General features: G+C 45.3%; 1 protein-coding gene across 9 annotated transcripts in view; it reads left to right on the top strand.

Moving 5' to 3' along the window:
- MOBP (myelin associated oligodendrocyte basic protein) overlaps positions 1 to 17,075 on the top strand; it is a 45,420-nt gene continuing 28,345 nt past the window's right edge. For 5 of the 9 annotated variants that reach the window (XR_003908980.1, XR_003908979.1, XR_003908982.1 and 2 more), the window contains exons 1-2: positions 2 to 156; positions 7,968 to 8,045. The gene's annotated coding sequence lies outside the window, so the exon portion shown is untranslated. Of the gene's footprint in view, positions 157 to 7,967; positions 8,046 to 17,075 lie in introns of all 9 variants that reach the window. The other 4 variants (XM_029940501.1, XM_029940503.1, XR_003908984.1 and 1 more) reach the window with 4 other exon arrangements.

Below are 17,075 nucleotides of genomic sequence, written 5' to 3'. Positions count from 1 at the left end.
ATCTTGGCTGAGGACCCATCAAAAATACCTTGTGTAATGAAAACCCCGGATATATAATCTCTCCCTATATATTCTGCATGCATTGAGGTGGCCTCAAGCCCTCGTCAGAGACCTGATCCAGACTTGGAGCCTGTTGCACACGACTGCTACTTAAAGGTAAGGTTTTCATCTTCAGGTTGTACTTCATCTTCAGATGGCAAGTGCACGTTTTGGTAGGGGGCCATTTTGTTATATTCTGGGGGAATGCACCGGATTAGCAGTCCAGATTGGGAGAACATAAAATGGTGGAGGAAACAAGAGCAGAGAACACCAAGGGGAGCAGAGGGCCCTCCTGGAATGTTCCGGCTAATGTTTGGGAATTCTCTGAGCCTGGGGAAGAGGTTCCAAACCCTAACTCAGAGTCTTTCAGGTTTAAAGACTGATGTTTCTGGAACCAGATAAATGGGAGCTATTAGCTTCTTCTTTTTCTATTTATTCTTTTATTATTTGTCATGGTTTGAAAATGAGTTTTTCCTTCTTATCTAGGAACTAAGCTTCCCTCATGCAGCCTGGGAGATACTGATGGAACAAGAAAGCCCAAATCTTGTTAGAATTTTGCTCCCTGTAGACTAGCAACCTTAAGTGGAAAGATGTGAAAGCTCAATCTTGTACAGCGTTTCTCTTAGAAACCAGCGTTTCCCTGCGTTGTGGTGGGTAGAACAAGGAAAGAAATGATCATGTGTCAAAGGAATAAAACAATGAACTTGGCTAGAATGCTAGGAGGAAAATAGGGAAAATAATTGTTACTGCTTTGTGAAATCAAACGGAGGAAAAAACGGATCACTGTTACATGCGAAGCGATGCTACTTTACGTTTATTTGGACTGGCAGGAGCATGCCTTCGGGGGTGGATTTAAAAAAATGTACCAGGGGCATCTGGCTGACTCAGTTGGTAGAGTGTGCAACTCTTGATCTTGGGGTTATGAGTTTGAGCCCCCTGTTGAGTGTTGAGTCTACTTTAAAAAATTGTTTCAGATTTGCAGAAGAATTGCAAACTGAACAAAAATTCCAGACATACCCAGATCACCCAGATTTGACATGGGGGGCTCAGTCGGTTAAGAGGCCTATTTCAGCTCAGGTCATGATTTCACAGTTCAGTGGGTTTGAGCCCCGTGTCAGGCTCTGTACAGACAGCTCAGAGCCTGGGGCCTGCTTTGGATATTCTCTCTCTCAGCCCCTCCTCTGTGCACCTCTGTCTCTCTCTCTCTCAAAAATAAATAAACATAAAAAAACTTTTTAAAAATGAATACCTAAAATCTTACAAGAAAACACACAAAAAATCTAAAATCCAGAACTTTTACAGATAGTTCTCAAGGATTTGCCAAAAGTGTGAAAGTGCGGGCCTTTCATTAAAAATGACAATTGCAGGGCACCTGGGAGGCTCAGTCGGTTAAGCATCTGACTTCGGCTCAGGTCATGATGTCGTGGTTCATGAGTTCAAACCCCACATCAGGTTCTGGGCTGACAGCTCAGAGCCTGGAGCCTGTTTCAGATTCTGTGTCTCCCTCTCTCTCTGCCCCTCCCTCATTCATTCTCTGTCTCTGTCTCAAAAATAAGTAAGCATTAAAAAATTTTTGAAAAATGACAATTGCAACAATATGTACGTGAACTCGGTAGGCATATAGTGAAGTATTTAACGTAGATGCTTTGCATGTGCTAGATTCATTCTGTTGCTTTATGAGTGTGCATTTCATGAATGTGATCACTTCTTTCTAAGCAAACTCATCCACTGAAAACAGATACAGCTCACAAAGAGCGGTCCTGGATAGCCACTCCAGGCTCGCTGGTGACCTTTAGCACACTGGCCGGGTGCTAGAAAAGACAGACCTTTCATTTTATTTGTGAGAAAACTTCTGTTTGGAGGTAGCTGGCAGTTTTATCATTCTGAAGGTGGAGACCAACTTCCCAGCAGACTTCCCGTTTTGGGAAAGTCATTTAAATAGATTCTTAAAATATTCAAGCATAAAGCATCCATTTTTTTTCCCCTTACAGAAAACACTGAAGTTGTCAGAAACGTAAATGGAAGGCAGTTGTTAACTTGTTATATGACCCTTGTAGTCAAGCAAATGTATTACGGCTTTAACAGAACTGTTCCCTGGATGAAATATATAAACATTTTCTTTCCTAAACATGGGATTAGATTAGAAATGTAGAGTTTTGCACATTCAGCTGTTTACTATGGTGGAACTCAGCTTTAGAGGCGAGGTAGCATTAGCTATTTTGATTGTCTTGTCTGGTCCATAGAAGTCACCCTGGAGTTTGAAAAATTGATTTTTACTTAAAGGATCACGTATTCCCACGATGACCCATTCTGGGTTGGAAATGAGGGCCTCCTTCTCTCAGTTAGCTGAAAGAATTGGGGACTGGGACATGGAAGGCTTGGAAGGCCAGAAGAGTCTTGTGGATGGGAATTGAGTTTTTTCCACGATCCAGAAGTCTGCTGGGCTGGGCTGGGACCCTAGGATTGGGCTCCATTGTGTAGGCTCAGGAAGTGACCTCTTTTATGGCTGTGCGGGCCTCTGGTCTATGTTACCTGTTACCCTAATGCACAGCGAGAAACCTGGTGGCATTAGCTGCGGTCTAGGTGGGTAAAAGACCAGTCTGTTCTAAAATGTACTCAGGATTTTGTTTTTAATCAGGCTTGTGGGGGGCGGCAGATCAGAAGATGATTGCCATTGAAAAGATCCTTACGGTTCCCAAAAGGAGGTGCTTGACCAAGCAGGGCCACAGGAGGAAGCACCAGGGTTGAGCAGAAGCCAGAGGGAACGAGGGGAAGCCTGGGCAAGGGCTTTATTGTGTCTTTTGGAGGAAGGACTGGGCAAGGCAGGGTAAACACCCTGAGGAAATTCAGGAGGAGCCAGTTTGGATAATTTCAGGGAGTTCTGGGAAGGCTTGTTCTGATTTGTCTGGTTCCTGGCCTTAGGGTGTTTAGGACAGGAATGTTGGCTCAATCTGTGGGACCTTGATAACGAGGTAATTGACCGGGGTAGGCTCTGGATTGTTGGTTTGCTTGTGAAAGGCATACTCACAGGGAAGTCCTGTGCTGTCCCCAGGAATGAGCTAGCCTGGGGAGGGGAAGGGTCTCCAGGTCAGTAGGCCCCCAGGTGCCAGAACATCAGGAATATAGAAAATAAAATATAGTTAAGACACAGTGGCCACGTTTGGGGAAAGTAGGAGAGCATTCAGACTCTGGAGCGATGACATTTAAGACCCTAGACATGCGATATGGACAGGTTCATGGAATGTGTATCTCTTTCTTATGCCGGTCCAGAAATTAATTATGAAGACAAAGGGATGGCTTTTCAGTGATCCGCAATAGTCAGGATATTAGCTTTATACTGCTGTGTAACAAATCACTACAAACCGAGTGTCTTAAAATCATGTCCATTTATGATCTCAAGGTTCTGTAAATCAGTTGGCTAGTAGGCTTGATACTCCGCTTAGGGTCTCACAAGGCTGAAGTCAAATGCTGGATGGCGAGGCTCTTACCTGGTGGCCATGGGGGAGAATCTACACCCAAGCTTGTCCTGGCCGAAGTCATTGCCAAGTGGCTCAGGGCCCTGGCCCCTCATCTTCAAGTCTGCAATGGTGGTGTGAACTCTCCTCATGCCTCAGGTATCTCTGGCTTCTTCCTTTGGCATATTTCTCTGAGTCCAGCTAGAGATAATCCTTAGCTTTTGAGGACTCATGTGATTAGACTGCGCCCACTCAGATAATCCAGGATAATCTGCCTATTTCATGAAATCTCTGCAAAGTTTCTTCGGCCATGTAATCTTTCATATCCATTCATAGGTGTCAAAAACTAGGATTTGGAAATTGATTGGGAGGGTCACGTGGCCTACAACAGGGGTTTATGATTAAATGTTGAGCACTTGGTTAAGGTGGAGTTTGCCAGAATCTCCATTATCAAATTACTATTTTTGTTTTTATTAACTAAATATTTATTGAAGAGGGAAATTTTGAGAGTATGCAAGAACCCTATTCTTGAATTTTCATCTATTTTTGCCATCCATTAGTGAGATTGCTTGCAGAAATGACTCCTGTGGTATTCTAATGATGATTTTCTATTCCCCTCATTTCTTCTACATTTATTCATTTGGAATATTCTTTAAGGAAGTGTATCTCTTCGTTTGTTTTGATTTTTTAGATTCCACATATATATGTAAACTCATATAGTATTTGTCTTTCTCGGACTCATTTCACTTAGCATAATACCCTCTAGGTCCATCCATGTTGTCACAAATGACAAGAAAGATCTCATTCTTTTTTATAGCTGAGTAATATTCCACTATATGGACATGTGCATACACCTCTTTATTCATTCGTCTATCAGGCGGCACTGGTGTTTCTTCCATATGTCGGCTATTGTAAATAATGCTGCAATAAATGTGGGGTGTGTGTATCTTTTTCAAATTAGTGTTTTCATTTTCCTTGGGCAAACAACCACTAGTGGAATTACTGGATCGTATGGTATATCTATTTTTAACTTTTTGAGGAAACTCCACACCGTTTTCCATAGCACTCACACCAATTTTCAGTGCTAAAACAGTGCAGGAAGATTCCCTTTTCTCCACGTCTCAGCAACGCCTGTCCTTTCTTGTCTTCTCGAACCTAGCCATTCCGACAGGTGTGGTATCTCGTGGACTTTTGATTTTTTGATTTTTCCCTGGTGATGAGTGATGTTAAGCATCTTTGCATGGGTTTTGTTGGCCACCTGTATGCTTTCTATGCTTTCTTTGGAAAAATGCTTATTCAGGTCCTCCCCCCCAATTTTAAATTGGATTATTCCTTTTTTTTTTGATGTTGAGTTTCATAAGTTCTCTTTGTATTTAGGATATTTACCCCTTATGGGTGCTGACCAAACAAGAATTCACTGAAAACTTAAGTAAAGAGGCATAGATTTGAACAACTGGAATTGTAATAATGGAAACGCAGATTCAGGTATAAAGCTGAATTATGTCAAGAGGGAGGCAGAGGGGACAGGGTTATAAAGACAAAAGGTTACAGGTGCCGTTCTCAGGTCTGTGGTGTAACGGGGTTGAAGCCAGGTTAACAGGACTGGTTGGGTTAATATGCAGATGAGGATTGAAACTTGTCAAATCTCACTGACTCCTTTTGAGGCGAATAATGGGAAAGATTCCGGTGTTTTGGTAAGGAAGGGGTCCTGCCCCGTGGCTTGAAGCTGGTGAAGAGTTCATAGTCCCTTGAAGAGAATGTGCATAAATTCCTTCCTCCTTCTGGCCTTCTGGCCCCGTTTTATTTTATTCTAAAGGTTTACATTTTTAAGTAATGTCTACAACCAACTTGGGGGTCAAATTTACAATCCCAAGGGAAGCCTGGGGGGCTCAGTCAGTTAAGGGAACGGCTTGGGCTCTGGTCATGATCTCACGGCTTGTGGGTTTGAGTCCAGCGTCAGCCTCTGTGCTGACAGCTCAGAGCCTGGAGCCTCCTTCGGATTCTGTGTTTCCCTCTCTCTCTGCCCCTCTCCAGCTCATACTCTCATGTGCTCTTTCTCTCTCTCTCTGTCAAAAATAAAAGAAAAACTTAAAAAAATATTTTTTTAATTTACAACCCCAAGATCAATAGTTGAATGCTCTACCAACTGAGCTAACTAGGCACCAGCATCCCTGCCTGATTTTTTAATTTTTGAGAGACAGAGAGAGACAGTGCGAGCAGAGGAGGGTCAGAGAGAGGGGGAGACACTGAATCTGAAGCAGCCTCCAGGCTCTGAGCTAGCTGTCAGCACAGAACCTGATGCGGTGCTCAAACCCATGAACAATGAGATCATGACTTGAGCTGAAGCCAGATGCTCAACCGACTGAGCCACCCAGGCTCCCCCCGCCTGATTTTTTTAAAAGAGATTCTTTTAACTAGGCTTGTTTGCTGTATCTTGAAATTTCATTTTCATTAGATGCATTATTTGCAGATATCTTCTCCCTTTCCGTAGGTTGACTTTTCATTTTGTTGATGATTTCCTTCACTGTGCAAAAGCTTTTTATTTTAGTGTAGTCTCAAAGTTTATTTTTGCAGTATACTTAAATTTTTTTTAATGTTTATTAATTTTTAAGAGAGAGAGAGAGAGTGCAAGCATGGGAGAGCCGAGAGGGAGGGAGACTCGGAAGCAGAATCTGAAGCAGGCTCCAAGCTCCAAGCCATCAGCACAGAGCCTGATGTGGGGCTCGAACACATGAACTGGGAGATCATGACCTGAGCCGAAGCCAGGCGCTTAACTGACTGAGCTGCCCAGGTGTCCCTTTGCAACATACTTTTAAGAAATTAATTTAAATTTAAAAGGAACATGATCATCTGATTTGACAAAGAAATCTTAAGAATACTTTTTACACTTAGTGATACAGAATTGTCAACTGCATCATTATTACTATGATTAGCTGTCAACTAAGACAAATTATGAACTAAGACAACTGTGATATTGTGAAATATAAGAAATATACATTTGGCCATTCAAATGACCAAAATAAGTTTCTGTTGTGTATTTGGTTTTTATCTATAGTTTCTGATTCACAGCTCCTAAAACTTTCGGAATTTCCTAGGATAAGGGTGATAAAGGTGTCTTTTGTGATGTTAATGAAGCGAGCTGGGAAGCCCTAAGGACAGCCTGTTTGCCAGAGAGCCAACTGGTGATTGGAGGGATGGACCCCTCTGCCCCCTCCCCCACCCCCCTCCCCGCCCCCTCCCCCAGGGCCTCGGGGAGAGAGGGGCTGGAGGGAGGTGACCAAGGGCCAGTGAACTTAGTCAATCACGATTGCATAATGAAACCTTTATAAAACCCCAAAGGTTTGGAGAGTTTCCCAGTTGGTGAATGCTTGGAGATGTGGGGCCACAAAGTGCCTGGAGAGGGCAGGAAAGCTCCGCCCCCTGCCCCAAACCTTGTCATCTGTATCTCTTCACTTGGCTGTTAAAACGTAGTCAGTGAAGGTGCCTGGGTGGCTCAGTGGGTTGAGCATCCGACTTCAGGTCACGATCTCATGGTTCATTAGTTCGAGCCCTGCCCTGGGCTCTGTGCTGACAGCTAGGAGCCTGTCTTCAAATTCTGTCTCTCCCTCTCTCTCTGTCCCTCCCCTGCTCTCACTGTCTTTCTCTCTCAAAAAATAAATAGAACATAAAAGAAGTTTTTTTTTTAATGTAATAAGCGTTTCCCTGAGTCTGTGAACCACTCTACCAAATTAGTGGAACTTAAGAAGGAGGTTGTTAAAACCTCTAAGCTGTAGCCAGTTTGTCAGAAGCACAGGCCACAGCCTGGGGTTTGCACGGGCCTGGAGTCTGAAGTGGGGGCTGGGAGGCAGTCTTGTGAGGCAGAACCCCTAACCTGTGGCCTCTGACGCTGTTTCCAGGGAGCGTCAGAACGGAGTTGAGATTTTTGACACCCTGCCCACGTCCAAGAATTGCTTGGTGTCCTGTGCACCCCTCCCCCCAACTGGGACCTTCAAAAAGGACAACTACTCTGAATTACGGGTTTCTTTTGCAGGGTTTTTTTTTTGTAACTATAAGATGCCTTTGTTCAAACAGCACTTCCAAGATTTGATAATATATTAAGAAAGAAGGGGGCCAGATGGTTACGGATGGTCATACTGCATGGGAAAACAAGATTCATATTCTGAAATTCTCTACTTAATGTCGTATCAAAATGGATTCGTTCACTGAGTTTTAATGTGAAAACCACGTCTCTCCTCAAGAGCTGGACACACAGCATTTTTCCTTCGTAAGAAGGTGGTCTTTAAAAAGTTTGCCTGGTTTTGTGATCATGTTTTCTCCCTGTTACCCAGCTGAGAGGTAGCATCTAAAGTACACATCACAATCCTTCTTAGGACGGTGAGCGTGAAGCTCTGGGTGGAGCACACTTGGATTAACTATGACCTAAATAACCAAACACCGAAGTAACCAGAACGCATTCTACTGCTTCACTTGTAGGGAAAAAAGGAGCAAATGATACCAAGACAAGCCCGTAACAGAGATTTAATCACCAGATGTGTTCGGATGAAAATACAGGTACAAAATGAATTTCTTATACTCCTTTGGGTCTGTATCTAAATTATTGTGTAATGATTACTAGTATTCAGAATGTCAAGTAGAATGCAGAGTAGGCAAAAGACTGAGCAATCAAATTTTCCGCAAGAGTTAAACACTTTTTAAAAAGCTGGTTGCAGGTGCTTCACAGTATCGTAGATTTGGGGACGTAGAAATATGAAAAAACAAACACTTCCCTGCATCAAAGAGACCATGCCCCTGGCCCCCATTTGTCTGTCCATGTTTGGCAAACTCCTGCACTATGCCTGGGGGTAGAGCCATTCTGTGAAAAAGAGACTTCCTTCCCCTACATTTTTAAGCCCTACTCAGGAGATTCCCTCTATTTCTTTGTCTTAACTGAACCCCCACAGCCCTCTGAGAACAGGGCTTCATCTGTCAGCTGGTCAAATGTGGGACATTTACACTCCAAGTGGCTCCAGAGTTGAGTGAGTCGGTGTTTCTCCCGTTGCCACTTCCAGGCCACTATTCCTTCATTCTCTAGCTGGTCCTGCACACTGTGAAGCTTGTGCTCTTCCTCGTGTCGGGCTTCACTTGACCTCCAGTCATGCCTCCTCCACCGAGGTCCACATGGGAGGCCCCCAGGCCCACCCCGCCCCCTCCTCACTCCACAGTCTGCCCCCGCCTCCCCCGGGCCAGCCCAGGGCTCCGCCTCCCCCGGGCCAGCCCAGGGCTCCGGTTGTCCCCTGTGCTCCCGAAACTTAAACTCATTCTCCCACATGGACTTCTCCTTTGAAATTTTCACTTGACATCTCAGCCTACATGCCCCTCAACCCCCCCCAACTCAAGTGCACCTAAAACCGAACTCCTGAGTCAGCCTCTTCCCCTAAAACGTCTCTTCTGATAGATGCCTCTGCTCAACTAGTTCCTTGAACTACATCCCTTGATCCCACCCTTGACTCCGCTTCCTGCTTCTTCGGTGAGATGAGTGATTTCAATATCATAAGTAAATATAAAGATGGAGGAAATAAACTGCAGAATGGAACAGAGATGAGAGGCGTCTCAGCCATCAGAGGAAGCCCACCAGCGCAGCGCTGTTGGGTAACTCGCATAGTGGCCTTGGGCACAAAATTCAGGCAAAGGGGTCGTCAACAGTCTAGCGCTTATTTCAGCTTCTCTCTGGCTGCTGCTTCTCTCTGTCTCCCTGAAACGGACGCCCTTGGAGACCCCATGGCAGCTTCGGGCTCTTACCTCCCCTTAGTGCTTGGGAGCAATACGTCAGCCTCTCAGGTGATCAGGTTCTTCCCTTTACCCCCTGGCTGTGACCATAGGCCAAATTAACATTTAAGTTTCTCTATAAGACAAAGCGAATCTGGAAGATCGGTTCTCTGTGCAGGGAAAAGGTGGGCAAGGACCGAATTATCAGGAGTCTTATGTGACATAGTAACTCAGAAGCAAGGTCTTTGTAACTGGGGAGAGACTCAAGTGTTTGAGTGGGGAAATGGGTACGTGAGGAGGCAAGCTCATGCCTTTGGGTCTTTCTCCTATCTCGCTGCCCCTCCCATCCCCGTTATAGAAAATTGCAGACTTATTCATCCATGGAAAATTCTAGGGTAAAGTTCACATATCCATAAGCTAAAACAATGTATTGCATACTTTTAGAAGGATGTCATGTTATGAAAATTGCATTCAGAAAATTACTGTACTTCTTACATGTTTATCTGGCCCCACTGTAATAAGCAAGGTTTTTTCTCCCAAAATATTTGCTAAATATATTATCTATGTGCTAAGGCTCCGAAACATGGGTCACACTTGTTCCTTTTCCGATCATAGCTGGAGTCAGGTGGAGTTCATTGTCAGAAAGGGCTCCGTGCAAGTGTACGAGACAGTGGCGTTTCAGTAGGGGGGTCCTGGGGCCACTGTCCTTGTCACCTGGCCCAGAGCAAAGCAACGAGGGCTTTGTTCTGTTTCCCCAGATGAGTTGTCAGCCCCAAGATAACCAAGGCACTTATGCTGTTACTTTTATAGCGTCAGCAGTTCCCCAGATCAGTACTGGAGTTTGGCAAGATGATGCTCTCTGAATCAAAATAAATATTTATGTGAAATGTTCACTAGCAGGGAACTGGCTTCCCAGTTCAAGAATCCACCGTTCAACCTTCACTGACCTGTCAACATCTTGGTTGCCAAGGAGACAGGCACAAGGATACAGGAGGTCAAATGGATGAAGACCCCTGTAGAGAGCAGGCATTACAACCAAAGTTTACTTCCTCCGTGTATTTTTGCTGCTGCGGACTGGTCCTCTCGGAAGCCGCTGCCCTTTGTATGAATTATACTCGGAGGAAAGCATTTCTCTTGGCCTGGGACAATTAGCCCGGTTTTAGAAACCTTTAAAGGCCTGGAAGGAAGGTGGTGAGTGCAGAATGACCGCCCTGGAGGGACCCTCTTTTTCGGCGTGGAGGGCTGGGCCAGCAGCCTCTGGACAGCGAGCGAGGCGAGCAGGGCCCTGGACTGCAGTGAGCTCTGAGCCTCCGGGGCTTGTTCCAGAAGCAGCTGTTCCACAAAGCACCCTTGTGCATCCCTCACTGGTGCGCCCTGAACTCCAGCCCGGTCCCTGTTCCCGGCATTCCCACCCCCTGCGAGCTTTGGTCGCATGGGGGGTTGGGGGGTCCTTTTTCACTCCTTTTTTTGGGGAAGGGTTCCATTGGAATGGGCATCTATTTACATTTTCTTGAGTCCTCCAGACTTAACCATGTTTGTATAGAATTCATGGCTGCTAAAGTGTCCTCTTTTTCCTATTTTGTACCTGTTTCCATATTAAAAAAAAAAAAACCTATCGGGGCTCCTGGGTGGCTCAGTCAGTTAAGCATCGGCTTCGGCTCAGGTCAGGATCTCGCAGTTTGTGGGTTCAAGCCCTGCGTCGGGATCTGTGCTGACTGCTTGGAGCCTGGAGCCTGCTTCAGATTCTGTGTCTCCCTCTCTGTCTGCCCTCCCCTGCTCATTCTCTCTCTCTGTCTCTCAAAAATAAATTAAAAAAACATTAAAAAAGTTAAAAAAATAAAACAAGTGCACAAACCCTTATTAAAAAAAATTTTTAAACCCTATCATCTGTTTTTTTTTTCCTTTAACATTTTGATTATGAAAACTCTGCACTTTTTAAAAATGTTTTTATAAATTAAAAAAATGTTTTTATTATTGAGAAACAGAGAGAGACAGAGCATGAGCAGGGGAGGGGTAGAGAGAGAGGGAGACACAGGATCTGAAGCAGACTCCAGGCTCTGAGCTGTCAGCACAGAGCCTGACACGGGGCTCAAACTCAAAAACTGAGATCATCATCTGAGCTGAAGTCAGATGCTTAGCCCCCAGGCACGCCCCAAAACGCTGTACTTTTAAGTGTTCCTGTATTTTCTTCTATAATGGCACAGGTCTTTTGCCTTGCACTTCATGGTGTCTTTGCTCTAGAAAGTCATTATGTTTATGATTTCTTTTCTTTCCCTTCACATCTGCGTTAGAAGCCACAGAGTGTCAAGGTTAGACACAGACTAGCTTACCTTGGTTGGGATCCTGGGGATCCATTTACTAGTTCTGTGTTCTGGGGTTGGTTATCTGACTTCTCCGTGTCTTTGCCACTGTGAGGGCCACCGGCAGGTTGTGACTATTGATTTAATACATACAGCCTTTGAGTAGTGCCCGGCTGGGATCTCTGGCCGTGTGTTCACGATTATTATTCTTATTGGGGTTATTAGTCTACTTTCATTTTGTCTCTCTTTTCACAGTTTCCAGTAAAAAAAAAAAATGCCCCCTTTGTTATGAACCAGACTACTCTACCTATGTGGGTCTGTTTCTGAGCTCTCTGTTCCGTTCCCTTGATCTATTGGTCTATTTCCAAGGCAATAGTCCATGGTTTTAATTAGTATGGCTTATGATAAGTGTCCCCATCTTGCAGAACAAGACCCATTCAACATTGTCTTGGCTCATCTTAGTCTTTTACAGTTCCGTAAGAAGTATGAAATTGTCTTGTCAATGGCATGAAAATTTGGTATTTATTGGAATAGCACTATGTGTAGATTTACTAGCATATATTCAGCTTACTTATAGTACTATTTCTTCTGCAGCCTTCAAAAAGATTTGCAAATTTCTTCATAAAGGTCTTTTATGAAGCCCTTTTATCAGCTATCTTTCCGTCTGTAGGTGTCCTGTGGTTTTGTGTCCAGCTTGAATGGATTCTTTCATTTTCCTTTTCTAATTAAATCTTCTTCATCTTTAGGAATGATTTTGATTTTGGAATATGGATCTTGTGTCCAGAAATCTTGTTGAACTTTCTTTTCGGTTCTAACAGTTTGTAGAGTTTCACAGCGTTTTGTTTGCTTGGTTAGGATTTCAGGTACGGTGTGGATAGTAGAGATAGCATCCTTCTTGGGGTATCTGATTTAGATGAAAATGTTTCCAAGATTTCACCCACACTAAGCAGTTATTTATAGATATTTTGGCAGCTAGGTTTCAATAACATGAAGAACATTCCTTTCCCTTCTTTCTTTGTTAAGAGTATTTGCCATGAATGGGTATTGAATTTTAGTGAATGCTTTCTTGGTGTTTATTACTTAGTGTTCATTTCCTCTCTTATTCTGTTAATATGGTAAATAATACTGATAGACTTTCCAAATCTAAAGCATTTTGAGATTCACCATCTTTAGTTTGCACTGTGAAACACGTTACCTATCAGATCGGCAAAAATCTGAGGGTTTAATAACCAGCTTTTATTGTTGAGGCAGTGGGAAAATGGGCTTTAACATGCATTGTTTATAGAATAACAATTCGTACAAATCCCATGGGGAGCAAGTTGGAGAAAACCTATCGAAATCTGTAGAATTACAAATACGTAGTTTCTCTGAGTCCGCGATCCCATGTTTGGAGATTCAACCCTCAGGTATCTGCACGTGTGAAACGATGGTGGGTAGCTTTATTCACTGTGGCATCAGTAATTGCAATAATAACAGAAGGGAAACTAGTTTACTTGTAGGAAACCAGTCAGGCTCTGACGCTTAACAGTTTCAAGGCATCTGCCAATCCTTCTAGTCTGTTGTGTGCCGTCATCAACACTAGACCCTCATAAGCGTCTCAGATTTAACATGCTCGGCACACAGTTGGGACTCATTTGATATGCTGAATAAATGAGTGTTCACAACTGTACCCTTACCCCCTCCCCTGCAGCTTTCCTCACCTTAGTACAGAGTTCCACTGGGCATTTGCTCACGCCATAAGCCTGGCAGTCAACTTGGCCAACAAACCCCACATCTGACCCATCCTCGAGTCCTATTGATTTTGCCTCCAAGATCCCCCTCTGCTCCCCTGCCCTGGCTGAAGTCCCTGTCCTCTGTCTTTGGTCTCCTTGCTTCCACTCCTCCTTGCTGCCCGTCTACACTGCAGAGAGCCTGAGGGATCTTCCTGGAACATAAGTAGGAAGACTTGATTCTTCTAGTCAAGATCTTTCAATGCCTTCCTTCCTTCCTATTCTTTAGCTACCTTCCAGGCGCCTCATGGCCTTCCATGCCTCACCCTGCAGCCTCACGATGCTCCAGCCGTGTCCTTTCTCTGTTTTCTCCGGCACATCCGGTCTCAGGACCTCTGTCTAGAGCTCTGGCCTCCTCTGGCTCCCACTTATGCTTCGGCTTTCAGACAGATGATCTTGTCCTCAGGAGTCCTGCCTTAGCCCCCGGGTCTAACATGGCCTCGTTGCTGTGTTCTCTCTTAGCACCCCATGCCTTTCCTTCAGAGCCTCATTACCCTGCAGTCCCACCTGTGCTCTCCTGTTCAGGAGACGGCCTGGCCAGGCTCCCTCCCTGTCCCCTGAGCTCCGTCCCTGGACTTTCTTTGTCTCGTTCGCCTCTGCACTTCAGCCCTCAGCATATGTTCGGACACATGGCTGAGTGGTCGTGTTGCATTTGGCTGCATTTACTTCTGGTCTTCTACTGTGTATAATTTTTACATGTGACAGCCTGATGTCACCTGGCCCCCTCTGTCATTGTGGTCACAAACTGTTCCAAAGACTTCTCCTGACTGCAGAGGGAGCTCGCCAGTGTGAAAATGTGCCCAAGATTGCTTGAGATCTTCAGAGAACCAGCATCTCGTGTCTTCAAGACAAGGTCTACGAGGTAGTTGGGTGGCTTATTTGGAAAAGCATGTGACTCTTGATCTTGGGGTTGTGAGTTCAAGCCCCATGTTGGGGGTAGAGATTACTTAAAAATAAACTCTTAAAAAATACATACAGGCAGGGTCTGAGTGTGTAGCCACCTTGCCGGGGCCCCCCTGGCCCTTGTCCCAGCGTCTGCTGAGGCTGCTATCTTTGGAGGTGTCTAGGGGCACTTGAGAGACAGTCATACGGATTGTTGGCTGACTTTCGTGGGCATGGCTGGCTGCCTCCAGTCAGTGCCAGGCAGTAAATAATCTAGCTTCTGGCAGCTTTCACTGGGTATTTTGGACTGTTTTCTATGTCAATACAACCTCTCTCACCTGGTGAAAGGGCTGCCCAATATTCAGTCAGTCTTCAAATGGCCAATGAATATTCCCATGATTCATCAATTATAAAATATTAATAATTAAAAAAAATCAGTGTTATTGACTTCATTGTATTTGAACAAAAATGCTAAGAATTCCCTTGCTTCTCTTCTCTAATAAGCTAGCCTGATTAAAAAAAAAGAAGCCAGCCTGATGTTAAGAAATGTGTAGAATAATGAAGGCCGTACTTTTCCTGTTCTGACAATTCTTGAAAGACCGTCCCCTGTTTCTGGGGGAAATGCAGAAATGAAACGGGGGGTTTTCCTACCATTGTCCCTGGAGAATGTCTCTCCCAGGAAGTAAAACCCATTTGCTATTTCCCCTTCTATTCTTACATTATTACTGGAAATGTATTCTATTTGTCTCCTCCAAAGAATGAAAGGTTAAAAGATTTTCTCGCTCTTAAGGGCTTTGCTTTTCAGAGTAAATGTTAAATTGTAAAATGGAGGTAAGTTTAACAGAAATTCATTCAAGATTTAGAAATATTTAAAGCACTTGAAGTTAATTCTCCATGTTCCAAAATAGTTACTTTATTCATTCTTAAGCTTTTATTTTTAACTAATCTCTACACTCAATGCGGGGCTCAAACGCACAACCCTGAAGAGTCGCATGCTCCAAGGAGCTGGCCAGGTGCCCCTAATTTAGTATTTTATTTTTATTTTTTAAAGTTTTTCTTTTTACTTATTTTTTGAGAGAGAGAAAGAGAGAGGGTGGGAGTGTGAGCCAGGGAAGGGCAGAGAGGGATGGGGAGAGAATCCCAAGCCGTCGGTGTAGACTGTGATGCGGCAGTTGGTGTAGACTGTGACACGGGGCTCAGACCCATGAACCGTGAGATCATGACCTGAGCCAAAGTTGGATGCTTGATGGACTGAGCCACCCAGGTGTCCCTAGTATTTTAAATACCAGACACTTCATCTTGTTCTTGAAACTAGTCTGTGAAATTTGCAATTCCTGGTAATTTCCATCTCTTCCTTACCGATTTCCTCATCACTTGAAGGCAGAGAGGGCTGCAGTGAGAATCTCTAACCGTGTATCCGGAGGAGGTGGGTAGAGGAAGGAAAAGGTCTGGGAAGAGTGTGTCCTGATTTGCTCAAGCCTTCTCCACTTTGTGAGTTTCTGGAGGAACTCTTCACCTTGTGAAGCTCGTTCAGGGTTGGGGGAGAGAGGGAAGGCTATGCAACAGGCATTCGTGTTTTCTCTTTTCTCCAGGTGAAGCCTGAGAATCACAGCAGGGGAGGTGGTATGGTGTGGTAGAAACGTCCAGATAGGCTTGAAACTGTGTGTGTGCATGCGGAGAGTGTGCGTGTGGCGGGTGGTGGAGGGGTGGGGGGTGGGGAGCACTGACACTGAACCGTGAGGACAGGCTGGGAGAGCCCGTGGCCTGTGAGTGAGTGCACGAGTGGTCTGGGGAGCTGTCCAGGCCAATGTCCCCAAGGCAGGGTTCTCCATCCCCAACCTGTGGCACATGCGCGGGAACCAGGATTTGCCTTGAATGGGCGTGGGGGTGCTGAGGGGCCCCCATTCAGCTGGGCCTGAATATGGGGGCTACGGAGCAGGGACCCTGTTGAGCAGCGGCTTGGGGGGGGTCAGCTGGCACTTGTGTCGTTAATGCTATGGCAGCCCACGGCCAGCAGAGGGCACTACCCAGACCAACCACCCCTCCTCCCGCCGCCTTGAGGACTATCTGTTGTTTCCCTTGTCCACCTCCGGAAGCATCAGAGGGAGGGAGGGAAGGGTTCTATCAGGGAGCTGAACTTCAACTGACCCCTTATTAGGAAGAGATCATTTATGCCAGAAGTGATCACGGTGGAATAAATTCAGAAGTTAGTTTTCTCTCTCTTTTCCTAGCCAGCATCAGCGAGGGAGAGGCCAACCAATTGTACCCTCATAGTGAAGGGAAACACAACGGGGCTGATTTTAAGTACACTTATAATTTCTCGCGTTGTTGTTGTTTTTGCAAAAGCAAAGGGCATTTATTATTACGGGCTTACGTTCGCCGGGCTTAAGCTCGGGCTCACAGACTTCACCACCACAGTGGATCCGTGCTGAGAGCCTCGCTCCGTTTTTTTACATAAAGAGTTTCCCTAAGCTTGTATTAAACATCCCATCCCTTAGTCCATGTGACATGATGTCCGTTGGACTAATCATTATCTCCCTTCTGGAGTCCTGACGTCTGAAGCCAGAGTGGTGTTCTCACCTGGGCTCCTGCCCAAGATGGTCAGGGAGGGCTTGGCTCCGGGTTTCCCGTGTTGGGCTCCTTAAACAAGGTAGGTGCAGGCCTTTGCTCCGGGCTCGGAGGATCTGACCACCAAGAATGGGAGGACCAGGGTGTTGCCCAAGTGCTAACGGGCACCAACGCTTCCCTTCCCAGAGCCCCGTCCGTGTCCACACTGGACTTCTGATCTCTTCCCTTCCCAGAGCCCCGTCCGTGTCCACACTGGACTTCTGATCTCTTCCCTTCCCAGAGCCCGCGTCCGTGTCCACACTGGACTTCTGATCTCT

The sequence above is a fragment of the Suricata suricatta genome, chromosome 5 (assembly GCF_006229205.1).
Source record: "Suricata suricatta isolate VVHF042 chromosome 5, meerkat_22Aug2017_6uvM2_HiC, whole genome shotgun sequence".
Taxonomy (NCBI): domain Eukaryota; kingdom Metazoa; phylum Chordata; class Mammalia; order Carnivora; family Herpestidae; genus Suricata; species Suricata suricatta.
The sequence above is the reverse complement of the archived record's forward strand: the minus strand, read 5'-3'. Positions and strand labels throughout refer to the sequence as shown.